General features: G+C 45.5%; 1 protein-coding gene and 2 non-coding genes across 6 annotated transcripts in view; all 3 read left to right on the top strand.

Moving 5' to 3' along the window:
• Nucleotides 1-16,272, top strand: part of AGBL2 (AGBL carboxypeptidase 2) — a 182,489-nt gene that overhangs the window by 69,504 nt on the left and 96,713 nt on the right. The gene's annotated exons all lie outside the window — the stretch shown is intronic.
• LOC137539323 (U1 spliceosomal RNA) lies at nt 5,754-5,917 on the top strand. Its single transcript, XR_011025017.1, has one exon. It is a non-coding gene; the product is annotated as a U1 spliceosomal RNA (small nuclear RNA).
• Nucleotides 11,292-11,455, top strand: LOC137539330 (U1 spliceosomal RNA). The gene has a single exon (XR_011025024.1). It is a non-coding gene; the product is annotated as a U1 spliceosomal RNA (small nuclear RNA).

Genomic DNA, 16,272 nt, shown 5'->3' with positions numbered 1-16,272 from the left:
AGCGGGGAAAAATCCGGTCGGCTTAATGTCATTGAATAAAGTAAAAGATGTGTGATACATTTGCCCGCTGCGCTGCGGCCACAACATCCCATTAACTTTACAGGAATTGTTGCATTTCTCACATTGGCCGCAGCGCAGCGGCCAGTTCGCACATTGGCCGGCCAGAACCCGAAGTGGCCGGCCACTTCTAGTTCTGGCCAAACTTCGGGTTCTGGCCGTAACATATACAAAACAGTGGTCAATACGGGACTGTGTGTTATGCGGGTGGGAATAAAAGGTAAACCCTTTTTTGTTGGGGTGCATTTCCCTCCAGCAATCAGCTAACGAGAGTGCTTGTATTAAGTCCCTATATTGTTTAGCTTGACGGACCTCTGATGCTGTTGATCGCGTGTGGGCAGGGTTATCTCTGTCTAAGTTGGGCCGTAAGACAAGATTAGAATCGCCGCATAGAAGTAAGGTGCCCACTGTATGGGTGCCCAATACTTCTGTTAGGTGGCGTAAAAAAGGTATTTGTTCCGTGTTGGGGGCATAGTATGACACAATTGTGACTTCCACATCTTGTATGGTACCCACCAGGATAAGATACCTTCCGTCTGGATCTTTAATTTCCCTACCACATATAAAGTTGACTGATCTCCTGAAAGCAATGAGGACCCCCCTTTGTTTTGTCTTGGCGTTAGCCATATAAAATTGGCGGAACGTGCTGTGGAGGTATTTAGGAGTATAATTAGATGGGAAGTGTTTTTCCTGCAAACACACTATGTCTGCGTGCTTGGCTCGAAAGGAGGCAAACGCTTTAGAGCGCTTGACAAGGGAGTTAAATCCCTGAACATTCAGGGACAATATGTTAATAGACATGGGTCGGCGTTAGAAAGCAAAGTATATGCCTTTTCCTGAGGTGGTTATTATGGATGAGGGGGGAACAGAACGGCGAAGGGATAGGAAGAAGTATGAGAGGGGAGAGGGGAAAGTAGAAAAAGTAGAAATATCGAGAGGTGAGGATGATCCATGGGTCGGAGCTCCTCGAGTAGGTGTGGAGATACTGTAAAGTATCCGATTGCTCCCGTGGGGTGTCAGCCATTAGACACTCGTCGGGTGCGTGTGGGGTTGCATAAGGGGTCGGGAGAGGCTATCTTCAAGTTTGAGGTGTGTATCTATCATTACACCGGTTGATAGGGGAAGTATCCCATCAATTATGCGCCACCGCTAGCAATTGGGGGCCCCTGCTTTACTCTATGGAATATATTGGAGGCCCGCTGCGCCCATTACGGGGCCCCGGCCCCCCCCCCCGGGCGACGCACAGTCGGAGAATGCTGCAGTGGCGGACCCGGATTATTACAACAAATCTGGGACGGCATGCTTACATTGTCGCGGTCGCGCGCGCCCCCGGGGGGCGGGGACCACCAAACCCAAACCATGGGCAACGGAGACCCCAAACCACAGAGGCGTCCTTGTAGGGTAAATGTTATGTCTCTGCACAAACAGAGTAGAGTTTCAGGGTAGCTATGGCTGCTATTGCTGTCGTAGAGGCCCCTACTCTGGGCCCAGCATATAAAGGACACCATCCCAGCCCCCCTAGGGCGGCGCACAGTCGGAAAATGCCGCAGTGGCGGACCCGGCCTGTACAACAGTACCGGGACGGCATGCTAACATTGTCTCAGTCGAGCTCGCCCCCGGGGGGCAAGGGACACCTCCTCGGATGAAAAGCACGGGCGACCCAGAATAGTAGAGTCGTCAGTATGTAGGGTAGTTGCTACTTAACTGCACAGATAAATTAGGGGTCCAAGAGGGCCGAAGTTGTTTTCGTAATCTTAAAGGCAGATTCAAGTTCTCGTGGTTTAGTGTGCTGGGGGCGCGCCCCCAGCCCCCCCAGGGCGCCGCGCGGTCGGAGAATGCCGCAGTGGCGGACCCGGACCGGAACATCAGTACCGGGACGGCATGCTAACATTGTCACAGTCGCGCGCGCCCCCGGAGGGCAGGGGACACAAACCCATTTAAAGGCACGGGCGGCCCAGCGTGCCGAGGAAGTCACCCCAGCCTCCCCAGGGCGACGCACGGGCAGAGGATGCCGCAGTGGCGGACCCGGAACATTACATCTGCACCGGGACGGCGTGCTAACATCATCACAGTCGTGCGCGCCCCCAGGGGGCGGGGGGCACAGGCCTCGAGTTAAAACCGAGCGTACTCCTCATTCATAATCATATCTAAACAATTACACATAACGTGATGAATAAAATAACATATAAACATAACTGGTCAGTTACACGAATGAAGTGACTATATGGTGATAAGTAGTCATAAAAACACTTTGCGCATTGCACATTCGTTATATGACTTCGGTGCAATGACTGCATTAACCTGGAAAGGACTTAGTGAGAGTCTCAGGCAGTCAGTGCCTGCTTAAAGCTGACATACCGAATGAATGTTGAAATCACATAGGGCTTCTCAAGTTTTTAACCTGTGCTCAAGCTGTGTAGGATTGTGCTGTAGGCTTTATGATGAGAGTCTAGAACGGGGAGCAGGAATGCGAAACAGCATAGATGAGCAGTCTGACGGGCTCTGGTTAACACATAAAGATAGTCTCGTACGCATAGTAAGATGCTGTTGTACGGAGTCCGGAATGCTGTCCGCCAGAGGGCTTAGGGTGAAAGACTGTTTCCTGCTGCCCCCAGGTTATCACCATAACTCATCCTGTACAGCAACAGGTTGTAAAAGGTTGCTCTATATATTAAGCCATAGGTCAGGGTGTTACGTTATAGTATGCAGTCATATACTTATCTCAGGGATCACGGTACTTTCTGAAACACTTGTGAAGACAGATCCTTCAAGGCTTGCATGCGAGAGTTGGCTGAACGATCACGCTGTTCTTTAGGCGGGGAGGAAGATGCTCGGCTCTCCTGAGGTTGCGAGACGTCTGGTTGCTTTGTCGCCTCTTGAGATTGAGAGGGTCGTGGAGGTAGAGGGAAGGCTAGTGCGCGGAAACATTCCCTGGCCTCATCTGTGGAGCGGATTACATGTTGTTTCTCCTGCCATTGGAAGCTAAGCTGGAAGGGGAACCCCCACTTGTAGCGGATGTTTTTATCTTTTAATGTAGTAAGGTGAGGCCGCAGTTCCTTACGCTTGAGGTAGAGGGGGCCAGATCAGCATACAGTTGGTAGCGGTGGCCCTGAAACGAAAGATCCGGCTTATTGCGCGCTGCCTGCAAGAGCTTCTCCTTGGTGAGATAGTGATGCGTCTTTAGTATTATGTCCCGCGGTGGGCCGTTGGTGAGGGGGCGTGAGAGGGCCCTATGTATACGATCCATCTCTAATTGTTCAAGAGGTAGATTCGGGAGTAGCTCCTGGAACAGGGCTGTAGTGAAGCCCGGTAAGTCTTGGATTGTTTCAGGTATCCCTCGAATCCTGATGTTTTCTCTCCTTGACCGGTTTTCAAAATCTTCTAATTTGTCGTCGACTTTGCTTTCAAGGGTGTTAAAGTCTGCCCGCAGAGAGGTCACCTCTTTCTCATGTCCCTGTACTATTGTGACCTTGTCCAGCCTCTCTTCGTTAGCGGAGGTTCTGAGGCCTACCTGCCTGATCTCACGCAGAAGTTCACAGCCCAGCTGCTTATTTGCACTCACAATCTCCTCCCGGATTATATTTCTAAGCTCATCGATCGTAATTTGTTCCGGGATGGGCGATGTAGCGTTATCTGCTGGTGTCCCCGCTTGGGGAAACAAGTCCTGGCTGTTCTCATTATCGTTGTGGAGTTCAGCTTCTTGCTCAGTGCCGGGCGCCATCTTAGGTGATTCGGGTGAGTCGGCCACGGACGGCGTTTTAGCTCCAGTTCTTGCTCTGGTGCTTGATGCCATTCTCCGGCGGTTGCCCCGAGTGTTCCGCTTGCTGTTACCGTTTTTGTGCAGAATTTTCAGGCCGGTGGGTTAGCGATATTTGCTAAAGATCTCCCTAGACTCGCGCAGGACTGGGATCAAGCATCCATCTCAGTCTGCTGCGCGCATGCGCCCCCGGAATGTCAGGTTTTCATGCGGAAACAGCCTTTATGAATAAACACTTTGCTAAGTGCTCGGTAAATTCAGCTGTTTTCAGCATTTGCGCATGCGGAAATGCTTTAGGAATGATAGCCATTGTGGATCCTACACAACAGGACCCATTCAATTAATAAAAACAATGAAGCACTAAAAGTGCTAACCATACAAATGGTAAAAACCTTGAGATGCCCACTCTCTAGTCAGTTCCGACCGGTTTCGGCTTTTGCCGTCCTCAGGGGTCACTAGAGATGTGAGTGATTGTTTCTACTTGAATCTGTGTTGTTATGATAAAGCAGAGGTCCCCAAACTTTTTCGGTCAAGGGCCGGGTCAACATACTTCAGACTGCTTGGGGGCCGGAACATACATAAAATGATGTTAAAAAACATTACATTGAATCTAGGTATTGATTTTCCCCAATCAGGCCCAAAGGAGAACTCCCAGCTGCAGTCATTCAGTCATGCGGCACCCAAGGAACGTCTTTGTGCACTGGACAGTGAAGCATACCCAGGGGACAACCTGCCGTCCAGCTGGACAGCAGTGTCACCTGATGCAGAATTGGGTTGGAAGCCAGCGAATGACTGCTTGCTGGCTTCTACAGTATGTGGGTGGGTGGTGCCAGCACTGCTATTCTATATGCGGGCCGCCGATATTTAAAGGTGCAGTGGGCCACATCTATAAGTTGTACATTTTGTGTTTGGGGGCCAGTGAAGAAGCCTCGGGGGCCGCATTCGGCCTGTGGGCCATAGTTTGAAGACCACTGTGATAAAGGCTTGTGGAGTACTTACCTGCATACTCATCAGTGCAGTATCCTTAGTGATGGTCACCTTGGCTTTGTGAGCACTGGGGGCTGCAGGATTCTGTATGCTAAAGCTGGTTGTACATCCAACAGTGACGTCTATCTGCTACCCTGCTAGTGCTACGTTTTTAGGATATATTTGTATGATCAATTGTCTGGAATAGAGCGTCTTGGCTGCTGATTTTCTTTAGTGGCATCCGCTGGGGAAGCGTTTGTACTTTGTTCACAGACACTTCAACTCAATATAGTAAATTGATCGATGCTATAAAAATTTGCAGGATGTCTACTATCCATTTGCAGGCTGTCTACTTTTAAATCCTATAGATCTTCTGATTTAAAATAAATATGCATGGGTCTTGGCAAACATGAGAAATCTAAATCTCTTGTGACAGAAGCGGTTAAACGTTAACCCCTTTTTTACTATGTTCATTTTTTTTTTTTATTCTAAATGTGACAGTATTTTATTTTTCCTTATAGTCCTCTAAATTCAGTAAAGATTAAAGCAATTCAATCATTTTCATGTATTTGAGGTGGTTGTGCTTCTTACTGGAGTTCGGGTAATATGAGACAATAGCGGCAGGCAAGCTGCTCGGCTGCAGGAAGAGACACAGAGAGGACTCAGTATCACTCTACAGAGAATGATCCCTCCTCCATAAAAGGAGTTGTGGGCGGCTGCCTGAGTGACATCATTTTATTCAAATAGGTCTGTTGCTACAGTGCATTCTGGGAGTTGTTCTGTTCAGGCTAATTTGGATGTTTAAGGCTAATTTGTATTCATTGACATCACAGCAGAATTTGCTGCTTTATGAGGATATGAAGTGTGTGGAAAAAGATTTGAGAAAAAATAATATTTTTTCAGAGTCTGAAATTGCTCTCTGTTGAGTAGGGAGTGCCCAAACCAGCAACCTCCCTGTGTAGGATTTCAACTCATACTTACCTGGCAGGGGAGACACCATGATCACGAAGGTGGTTCTCCCAGGGTGAGGCTCATCCATTGCACTCCGGGTGGGTTGACCCCTGCGATTTCCCCAAATGCGGGAAACTCGACTGCATAATTTGTGGTAGTGGGGGACTGCGTTCGCGCTTTCCCCTGATAATGCTTGGTTAATATCAGAACAAATAAGTGATAATTTTAAGGATTGGGTGTTATAGGAAATGCATCATAGTTTTCAATTTATGTAATTTATAAAATAAAACATTATGCTAAATTTTGCCTATTATATATTTAAATAATATAAAGTATTTCCTATACTTGGGCTATCATTCATAAAGCATTTCCGCATGCGGAAATGCTAAAAACAGCTGACTTTACCGACCACTCGGCAAAGTCAGCATTCATAAAGGCTCTTTCCGCATGCAAAAATGACACTACCGAGCAGAGTGATAAATCACCGCCTTGTGCGGTGATTATCGGAACAAATGTAGCAAAATGTTCATTCATGAAGATCACCGCAAGCGGTGTGAGGTCGGGAAGTACCGCTCCCTCTGATGTGGCGATACTAATGTAAGTGAATGGTGACACACAGACCTCCCAGGCAGCTGCAGCAGAGCGGAACACGGAGAAATGTATCAACTCGGCAGCTTCCGTGTCTCCGCCTGCCTATCGCCAGCCTAGTTCGGGGAATCTCCGCACTGCTTCCGCACACGGATACTTTTTCATGAATGCCCACCCAGAAGTCTTAAACACCGCCAGCGGTGTTTTCCCGCAGATTCTTTTTACCGACAAGCTGTTTATGAATGATAGCCATTGTCTCTATTTTACATTGTATTAAATGGCTATCATTCATAAAGAGGCTGTCGGTAAGGGGAATCAGTGCGGGAAAACACCGCTGGCGGTATTTTAGACTTCTGGGTGGGCATTCACAGAAAAGTATCCATGTGCGGTAGCACTGCGGAGATTCCCCGAACTAGGCTGGCGATAGGCAGGCGGTAGGCAGGTGGAGACACGGAAGCTGCAGAGTTGATACATTTCTCCGTGTTCCGCTCTGCTGCAGCTGCCTGGGAGGTCTGTGTGTCTCCATTCACTTGCATTGGTATCGCCACATCAGAGGGAGCGGGACTTCCCGACCTGACACCGCTTGCGGTGTTCTTCATGAATGAACATTTTGCTACATTTGTTCCGATAATCACCGCACAAGGCGGTGATTTATCACTCTGCTCGTTAGTGTCATTTTTTCATGCGGAAAGAGCCTTTATGAATGCTGACTTTGCCGAGTGGTCGGTAAAGTCAGCTGTTTTTAGCATTTCCGCATGCGGAAATGCTTTATGAATGATAGCCAATATGGTAAAAACTCCCCTCCCCAAAATAAATTGTATCCTATAGCAGCCCCATATGTATAAATAGTGAAATTAAATGTTATTTCTTTCACTTTTGTATCCAGTAGAGCAGCACTTTATATGTAAATAGTGAAAATACATTTTACAAATCTATTTTACTTTTTCATGAAACAGAAGCAGCAAAAAAATGACAAGTTTCTAAACCTTTAGAGGGAAAAAGATATAAAGAATTTAGTTTTACCCTAAACTGAGCTAAAAATGTATAATTTCATATTACTGCAAAACATAATAAAAATAATTTTATAGTAACAATATAAAGGGGATTTAATATGTAGTAAATACATGAGATGTAATATTTCTAAAATCTTTAAGTATTCATTAAATATTAATACATCTCCTATGTATATACTCTGTACAGCGCTGTGGAAGATGGCGCTATATACAGTAGATACTAAATAATAATAATTATTTATAAAGGACCAATTAATTACATCAATTCAAGATTTTTAAATTCATTTTGCATATCTTACAATTCCCTATAATGATATTGTCCAAAAATACTCAGTGAAACATAATTTTAAAACAAACATAAATCCTGTTCTGTGTGAAAAACTTGCACCTCAGTGCAGAAGTGCGCATTTTATCATGTGCAGCAAAATACACACAATTCTACAATGGGTATCATTCATAAAGCATTTCCGCATGCGGAAATTCTAAAAACAGCTGACTTTACCGACCACTCTGCAAAATCCCCATTCATAAAGTCTCTTTTCGCATGAAAAAATGACACTACCGAGTAGAGTGATAAATCACCGCCTTGTGCGGTGATTATCGGAACAAATGTAGCAAAATGTTTATTCATAAAGAATACCGCAAGCGGTGAGAGGTCGGGAAGTACCGCTCCCTCTGATGTGGCGATACCAATGCAAGTGAATGGAGACACACAGACCTCCCAGGCAGCTGCAGCAGAGCGGAACACGGAGAAATGTATCAACTCGGCAGCTTCCGTGTCTCTGCCTGCCTACCGCCTGCCTAGTTCGGGGAATCTCCGCACTGCCACCACACCTGGATGTTTTTTTTATGAATGCCTACCCAGAAGTCTAAAACACCGGCAGCAGTGTTTTCCCGCACTGATTCCCCGTACCGACAGCTCCTTTATGAATGATAGCCAATGGCTATCATTCATAAAGCATTTCCGCATGCGGAAATGCTTAAAATAGCTGACTTTACCGACCACTTAGCAAAGTCAGCATTCATAAAGCCTCTTTCCGCATGGAAAAATGACACTACCGAGCAGAGTGATAAATCACCGCCTTGTGCAGTGATTATCGGTACAAATGTAGCAAAATGTTCATTCATAAAGATCACCGCAAGCGGTGTGAGGTCGGGAAGTACCGCTCCCTCTGATGTGGCGATACCAATGTAAGTGAATGGAGACACACAGACCTCCCAGGCAGCTGCAGCAGAGCGGAACACGGAGAAATGTATCAACTCGGCAGCTTTCGTGTCTCCGCAAGCCTACCGCTAGCTTAGCTCGGGGAATCTCCGCACTGCTTCCGCACATGGCTACTTTTTTTATGAATGCCCACCCAGAAGTCTAAAAATCCGCCAGCGGTGTTTTCCCGCACTGATTCCCTTTACCGACAGCCTGTTCATGAATGATAACCTATGTGTGCTCCCTGCCTAAGTGTTTGTAAACTTCTGGCTTCAACTCAATGGCCTCGATTCATAAAAGTGCTGTCAAGCGGGGAAAGTCGAGCGGGGAAACACCGCTGTCGGTATTTCCGCCTTCAGGGTGGTAATTCATAAAAATGTAGCTAGATGTGACAGGCATGCGGAGATATTCCGCTGTAGGCAGGCGTTAGGCTGTCCTACGCATGCGGAAACAGGAGAAGCAGGCGGAGTCCCTCCGTGCGGTGTTCTCTCTGCAGCTGCATGGGAGGTCTGTCCTATTCACTGCACTGTATTCCGCACGCTTCTCGCCACATCAGAGGTAGCGGTAATACCCGTCCGCATACCGCTACCTCTAATCTTTATGAATTGACTACTTGTTACTTTTGCTATGATAATCACCGCGCAAGGCGGTGATTTATCACTCTGCTCGTGAATGTCGGCTTTTCATGCGGAAAAAGCCTTTATGAATACAGATTTTGCTGTGTGGTCGGTAAAGTGAGACGTTTTCAGCATTTCCGAATGCGGGAATGCTTTATGAATCGAGGCCAATATATCCTAAAAACTCAGCATAAGCAGGGAAGTAGACAAACGTCACTGTTGGATGTACAACCAGCTTTAGCCAGCAGAATCCTGCAGCCATCAGTGCTCACAAAGACAAGGTGACAATCACCAGGGATAAAATCACTGAGGAGTATGCAGGTAAAAACTCAACAGACCTTTAATGTAACACCACAAATAAAAGTAGAAATAATCACTTACATTGTGGATCCTGCACAACAGGACCCATTTAATTAATAAAAACCTTGAAGCACTAAAAGTGCTAATCATACAAATGGTAAATACCTTGAGATGCCCACTCTCTAGTCAGTTCCGACCGGTTTGGGCTTTTCCCGTCCTCAGGGGTCACTAGAGATGTGAGTGATTGTTTCTACTTTAATCTGTGTTGTTATGATAAAGCAGAGGTCCCCAAACTTTTTCGGTCAAGGGCCGGGTCAACATACTTCAGACTGCTGGGGGGCCGGAATATACATAAAATGATGTTGAAAAGCATTACATTGAATCTAGGTATTGATTTTCCCCAATCATGCCCAAAGGAGAACTCCCAGCAGCAATCATTCAGTCATGCGGCGCCCAAGGAACGTCTTTGTGCTCCAGTGAAGCATACCCAGGGGACAACCTGCCGTCCAGCTGGACAGCAGTGTCACCTGATGCAGAATTGGATTGGAAGCCAGCGAATGACTGCTCACTGGCTTCTACAGTATGTGGATGGGTGGTGCCAGCACTGCTAAATGCGGGCCACTGATATTTAAAGGTGCAGTGAGCCACATCTATAAGTTGTACATTTTGTGTTTGGGGGCCAGTGAAAAAGCCTTGGGGCACATTCGGCCTGTGGGCCATAGTTTGAGGACTACTGTGATAAAGGCTTGTGGAGTACTTACCTGCATACTCATCAGTGCAGTATCCCTGGGGGTGGTCACCTTGGCTTTGTGTGCACTGGGGGCTGCAGGATTCTTTTTTTTTTTTTTTTTTTTATAAAGAGCTTTATTTATTGTACAATAAGGCAAATACAACAACAAGCTAGAGATAGCAGAACAAATACAAAAAAAAAAAGAATAATATCAAACGTGGATACACATCTTACGCATGTATATATTGAAGAGCGAAATTCCAATGTCCATACCGTTCAACCTAGGAAATGGGGCACAAGAGTGCCTCCTACTGAGGGCTGCAGGATTTTGTATGCTAAAGCTGGTTGTACATCCCACAGTGACGTCTATCTGCTACCCTGCTACTGCTACGTTTTTAGGATATATTCGTATGATCAATTGTCTTGAATAGAGCGTCTTGGCTGCTGATTTTCTTTAGTGGCATCCGCTGGGGAAGCGATTGTACTTTGTTCACAGACACTTCAACTCAATATAGTAAATTGATCGATGCTATAAAAATTTGCAGGATGTCTACTATCCATTTGCAGGCTGTCTACTTTTAATTCCTATAGATCTTCTGATTTATGTTCATTTTTTTTATTCTAAATGTAACAGTATTTTATTTTTCCTTGTAGTCCTCTAAATTCAGTAAAGATTAAAGCAATGCAATCATTTTCATGTATTTGAGGTGGTTGTGCTTCTTACTGGAGTGCAGGGTAATATGAGACAATAGCGGCAGGCAAGCTGCTCGGCTGCAGGAAGAGACACAGAGAGGATGCAGCCCCACTGTACAGAGAATGATCCCTCCTCCATAAAAGGAGTTGTGGGCGGCTGCCTGAGTGACATCATTTTATTCAAATAGGTCTGTTGCTACAGTGCATTCTGGGAGTCGTTCTGTTCAGGCTAATTTGGATGTTTAAGGCTAATTTGTATTCATTGACATCACAGCAGAATTTGCTGCTTTATGAGGATATGAAGTGTGTGGAAAAAGATTTGAGAAAAAATTATATTTTTTTCAGAGTCTGAAATCGCTATCTGTTGAGTAGGGAGTGCCCAAACCAGCAACCTCCCTGTGTCTGATTTCAACTCATACTTACCTGGCAGGGGAGACACCATGATCACGAAGGCGGTTCTCCCAGGGTGAGGCTCATCCATTGCACTCCGGGTGGGTTGACCCCTGCGATTTCCCCAAATGCGGGAAACTCAACTGCATAATTTGTGGTAGTGGGGGACTGCGTTCGCGCTTTCCCCTGATAATGCTTGGTTAATATCAGAACAAATAAGTGTGATAATTTTAAGGATTGGGTGTTCTAGGAAATGCATCGCATCATATAGTTTTCAATTTATGTAATTTATAAAAGAAAACATTTATTATGCTAATTTTTGCTTATTATATATATAAATAATATAAAGTGTTTCCTATACTTGGTCTCTATTTTAAATTGTATTAAATATGGTAAAAACTTCCCTCCCCAAAATAAATTGTATCCTACATAGCAGCCCCATATGTATAAATAGTGAAATGAAATGTTATTTCTTTAACTTTTGTATTCAGTAGAGCAGCACTTTATATGTAAATAGTGAAAATACATTTTACAAATCTATTTTACTTTTTCATGAAACAGAAGCAGCAAAAAAATGACAAGTTTCTAAACCTTTAGAGGGAAAAAAATATAAAGAATTTAGTTTTTCCCTAAACTGAGCTAAAAATGTATAATTTCATATTACTGCAAAACATAATAAAAATAATTTTATAGTAACAATATAAAGGGAATTTAATATGTAGTAAATACATGAGATTTAATATTTCTAAAATCTTTAAGTATTCATTAAATATTAATACATCTCCTATGTATATACTCTGTACAGCGCTGTGGAAGATGGCGCTATATACAGTAGATACTAAATAATTATTATTTATAAAGGGCCAATTAATTACATCAATTCAAGATTTTTAAATTAATTTTGCATATCTTACAATTCCCTATAATGATATTGTCCAAAAATACTCAGTGAAACATAATTTTAAAACAAACATAAATCCTGTTCTGTGTGATAAACTTGAAACTCAGTGCAGAAGTGCGCGTTTTATCATGTGCAGCAAAATACACACAATTTTACAATGGGCTCTATTCATAAAAAATTTGTGGCGAAAAAACTCCTGAAGGGAAAATACCGCAGCGGTATTTTAGACTTCTGGGTGGTAATTCATAAAAATCTTGCCAGCTGCGATGCAAGTGCGGAGATATCCCGCTGAAGGCTGGTGGTAAGCTGTCGGAAGGCATGCGGAAACACGCCGGCAGAGTCCCTCCGTGCACTGCTCTCTCTAGGAGGTCTGTCCCATTCACTTGTATGTAATCCGCAAAATCAAAGGAAGCGGTATTTCCCGTCCACATACCGCTTCCTCTAATCTTTATGAATGGCCATTTTTGTTACTTTTTTCTAGATAAATCTAGAAAAACACTGCAGAAGGCGGAAATTTCTCGCTCTGCTGGGGGATTGTAGATTTTCATGCGGGAACAGCTTTTATGAATGCCCACTTTGCTAAATGGACAGGAAAATCCGCTGTTTTGAGCGGAGAACTTGCGGTAACCTTTTATGAATAGAGCCCAATGGGTATCATTCATAAACAGGCTGTCGGTAGTGCGGGAAAACACCGTTCTTCTCCGCAACCGGTAATTAAGACTTCTGGGTGGCCATTCATAAAGAAGTCTGCCTGTTGCGGAAGAAGTGCGGAGGTTTTCTGGAGGAAGCTGGCGGCAGCGTGGCGGAAGACATGCGGAAACTTAAAAGCTGCCCGATTCCCTCCCTGCGCTGCTCTGTCTGATGCTGCTTGGGAGGTCCCTCCCATTCATTTATATGTATTCCGCCCGCCTATCGCTACTGTCGAGCAAGCGGTATTTTCCTTCCGGATACCGCTTGCTCTAATCTTTATGAATGGATGTGTTTGTTACTTTTTCTAGATTAATCTAGAAAAACTCCGCACAAGGCGGAAATGTATCGCTCTGTCACATTTTCATGCGGAAAGAGCCTTTATGAATGGGGCTTATGCTGAGTGGTCGGGAAAGTCACCGGTGTTAAGCATTTCCGCATGCGGAAATGCTTTATGAATGATACCCATTGTGTGCTCCCTGCCTAAGTGTTTGTAAACTTCTGGCTTCAACTCAATGGGCTCTATTCATAAAAAAGTTGTTGCGAGAAAACTCCTGGAGGGAAAATACCGCAGCGGTATTTCACACTTCTGGGTGGTCATTCAAAGAAATCTTGAAAGCTGCGATGCAAGAGCGGAGATCTCCCGCTGAAAGCTGGCGGTAAGCTGTCGGAAGGCATGCGGAAACACTTCAGCCGGCAGAGTCCCTCCGTGCACTGCTCTCTCTGGGAGGTCTGTCCCATTCACTTGTATGTAATCCGCAAAATCAAAGGAAGCGGTATTTCCCGTCCTCATACCGCTTCCTCTAATCTTTATGAATGGCCATTTTGTTACTTTTTTCTAGATAAATCTAGAAAAACACTGGAGAAGGCGGAAATTTCTCGCTCTGCTGGGGGATTGTAGATTTTCATGCGGGAACAGCTTTTTTGAATGCCGACTTTGCTAAATGGACGGGAAAATCCGCTGTTTTGAGCGGAAAACTTGCGGTAAGGTTTTATGAATAGAGCCCAATATATCCTAAAAACTCAGCATAAGCAGGGAAGCAGACAAACGTCACTGTTGGATGTACAACCAGCTTTAGCCAGCAGAATCCTGCAGCCATCAGTGCTCACAAAGACAAGGTGACCATCACCAGGGATAAAATCACTGAGGAGTATGCAGGTAAAATCTCAACAGACCGTTATTGTAGCAACACAAATAAAAGTAGAAATAATCACTCACATTGTGGATCCTGCACAACAGGACCCATTCAATTAATAAAAACCTTGAAGCACTAAAAGTGCTAATCATACAAATGGTAAAAACCTTGAGATGCCCACTCTCTAGTCAGTTCCGACCGGTTTCGGCTTTTGCCGTCCTCAGGGGTCACTAGAGATGTGAGTGATTGTTTCTACTTTAGTCTGTGTTGTTATGATAAAGCAGAGGTCCCCAAACTTTTTCGGTCAAGGGCCGGGTCAACATACTTCACACTGCTGGGGGGCCGGAGTATACATAAAATGATGTTGAAAAGCATTACATTGAATCTAGGTATTGGTTTTCCCCAATCATGCCCAAAGGAGAACTCCCAGCTGCAATCATTCAGTCATGCGGCGCCCAAGGAACGTCTTTGTGCTCCAGTGAAGCATACCCAGGGGACAACCTGCCGTCCAGCTGGACAGCAGTGTCACCTGATGCAGAATTGGATTGGAAGCCAGCAAATGATTGCTCGCTGGCTTCTACAGTATGTGGATGGGTGGTGCCAGCATTGCTATATGCGGGCCACTGATATTTAAAGATGCAGTGAGCCACATCTATAAGTTGTACATTTTGTGTTTGGGGGCCAGTGAAGAAGCCTTGATTTTCCCCAATCATGCTCGGAGCAGAACTCCCAGCAGCAATCATTCAGTCATGCTGTGCCCAAGGAACGTCTTTTTGCACCAGACAGTGAAGCATACCCAGGGGACAACCTGCCGTCCAGCTGGACAGCAGTGTCACCTGATGCAGAATTGGGTTGGAAGCCAGCGAATGACTGCTCACTGGCTTCTCCAGGATGTGGATGGGTGGTACCAGCACTGCTATTCTGTATGCGGGCCGCCGATATTTAAAGGTGCAGTGGGCCACATCTATAAATTGTGCATTTTGTGTTTGGGGGCCAGTGAAAAAGCCTTGGGGCACATTCGGCCTGTGGGCCATAGTTTGAGGACCGTTGTGATAAAGGCTTGTGGAGTACTTACCTGCATACTCATCAGTGCAGTATCCCTGGTGATGGTCACCTTGGCTTTGTGTGCACTGGGGGCTGCAGGATTCTTTTTTTTTTTTTTTTTTTTTTTTTTTATAAAGCGCTTTATTGTACAATAAGGCAAATACAACAACAAGCTAGAGATAGCAGAACAAATACAAAAAAAAAAAAGAATAATATCAAACGTGGATACACATCTTACGCATGTATATATTGAAGAGCGAAATTCCAATGTCCATACCGTTCAACCTAGGAAATGGGGCACAAGAGTGCCTCCTACTGAGGGCTGCAGGATTTTGTATGCTAAAGCTGGTTGTACATCCCACAGTGAAGTTTATCTGCTACCCTGCTACTGCTATGTTTTTAGGATATATTTGTATGATCAATTGTCTGGAATAGGAATGCGAACAGTCTCGACCACTGCTACACGGTCTTGAGGGACGCCTACAAAGCCACCTCAGGGTCAGCACTAGGCGCATCCGTCTACTGCCTCATCCACCTGATTCCCACCTACAGGCGGCGCCTTGAAACCGCAAAACCAGTCCTTAAATCAACCAAAGTGTGGTCAAGCGAGGCCAAGCTTCAACTTCAGGCCTGCTTCGACTGCACAGACTGGAAGGCCCTGGAAGCACCAAACCTGGATGAGTGGGCAGACAACGTGAGCTCGTACATCAGGTTCTGCGAGGACTCCTGCGTACCAACAAAAACTCACAAACTCTATCCAAACGACAAGCCATGGTTCTCCAAGAAAGTTCGGCAACTGCGAAGAAGCGAGGAAGCTGCACACAAGTCCGGGAACCAGGAGGAATACAGGAAGGCAAGAAACTTGCTCGACAGGGAACTGAGAAGCGCAAAGAAGGGATACGCAGACAAGCTGAAGGCGGACCTCTCATCCAACGACTCACAAGCTGTTTGGCGGGGTCTTAAAGCTGCCACAAATTACAAGCCTACCCCCCAAAGTGCACCTCCCAGCACTGAGCTCACGGAAAACCTCAGTGACTTCTACTGTAGGTTCGAGGAGAATGAGACTCCTGCGAGGCTTCCGAAGCCGCAAGCTTCACCCAACACCGCAGTACCACCACGCCAAAACTTGCCTCCCCTGGCCGTAAATGAGATGGACGTGGCGTGCCACCGGTCCAAGCTAAGGGCCAGGAAAGCCTCAGGCCCTGACGGAGTGTCGCCAGCCTGCCTGAAAGCATGCG

Source organism: Hyperolius riggenbachi, chromosome 11 (genome assembly GCF_040937935.1).
Source record: "Hyperolius riggenbachi isolate aHypRig1 chromosome 11, aHypRig1.pri, whole genome shotgun sequence".
NCBI classification, from domain to species: domain Eukaryota; kingdom Metazoa; phylum Chordata; class Amphibia; order Anura; family Hyperoliidae; genus Hyperolius; species Hyperolius riggenbachi.
This window is presented reverse-complemented; position numbering and strand designations above follow the sequence as displayed.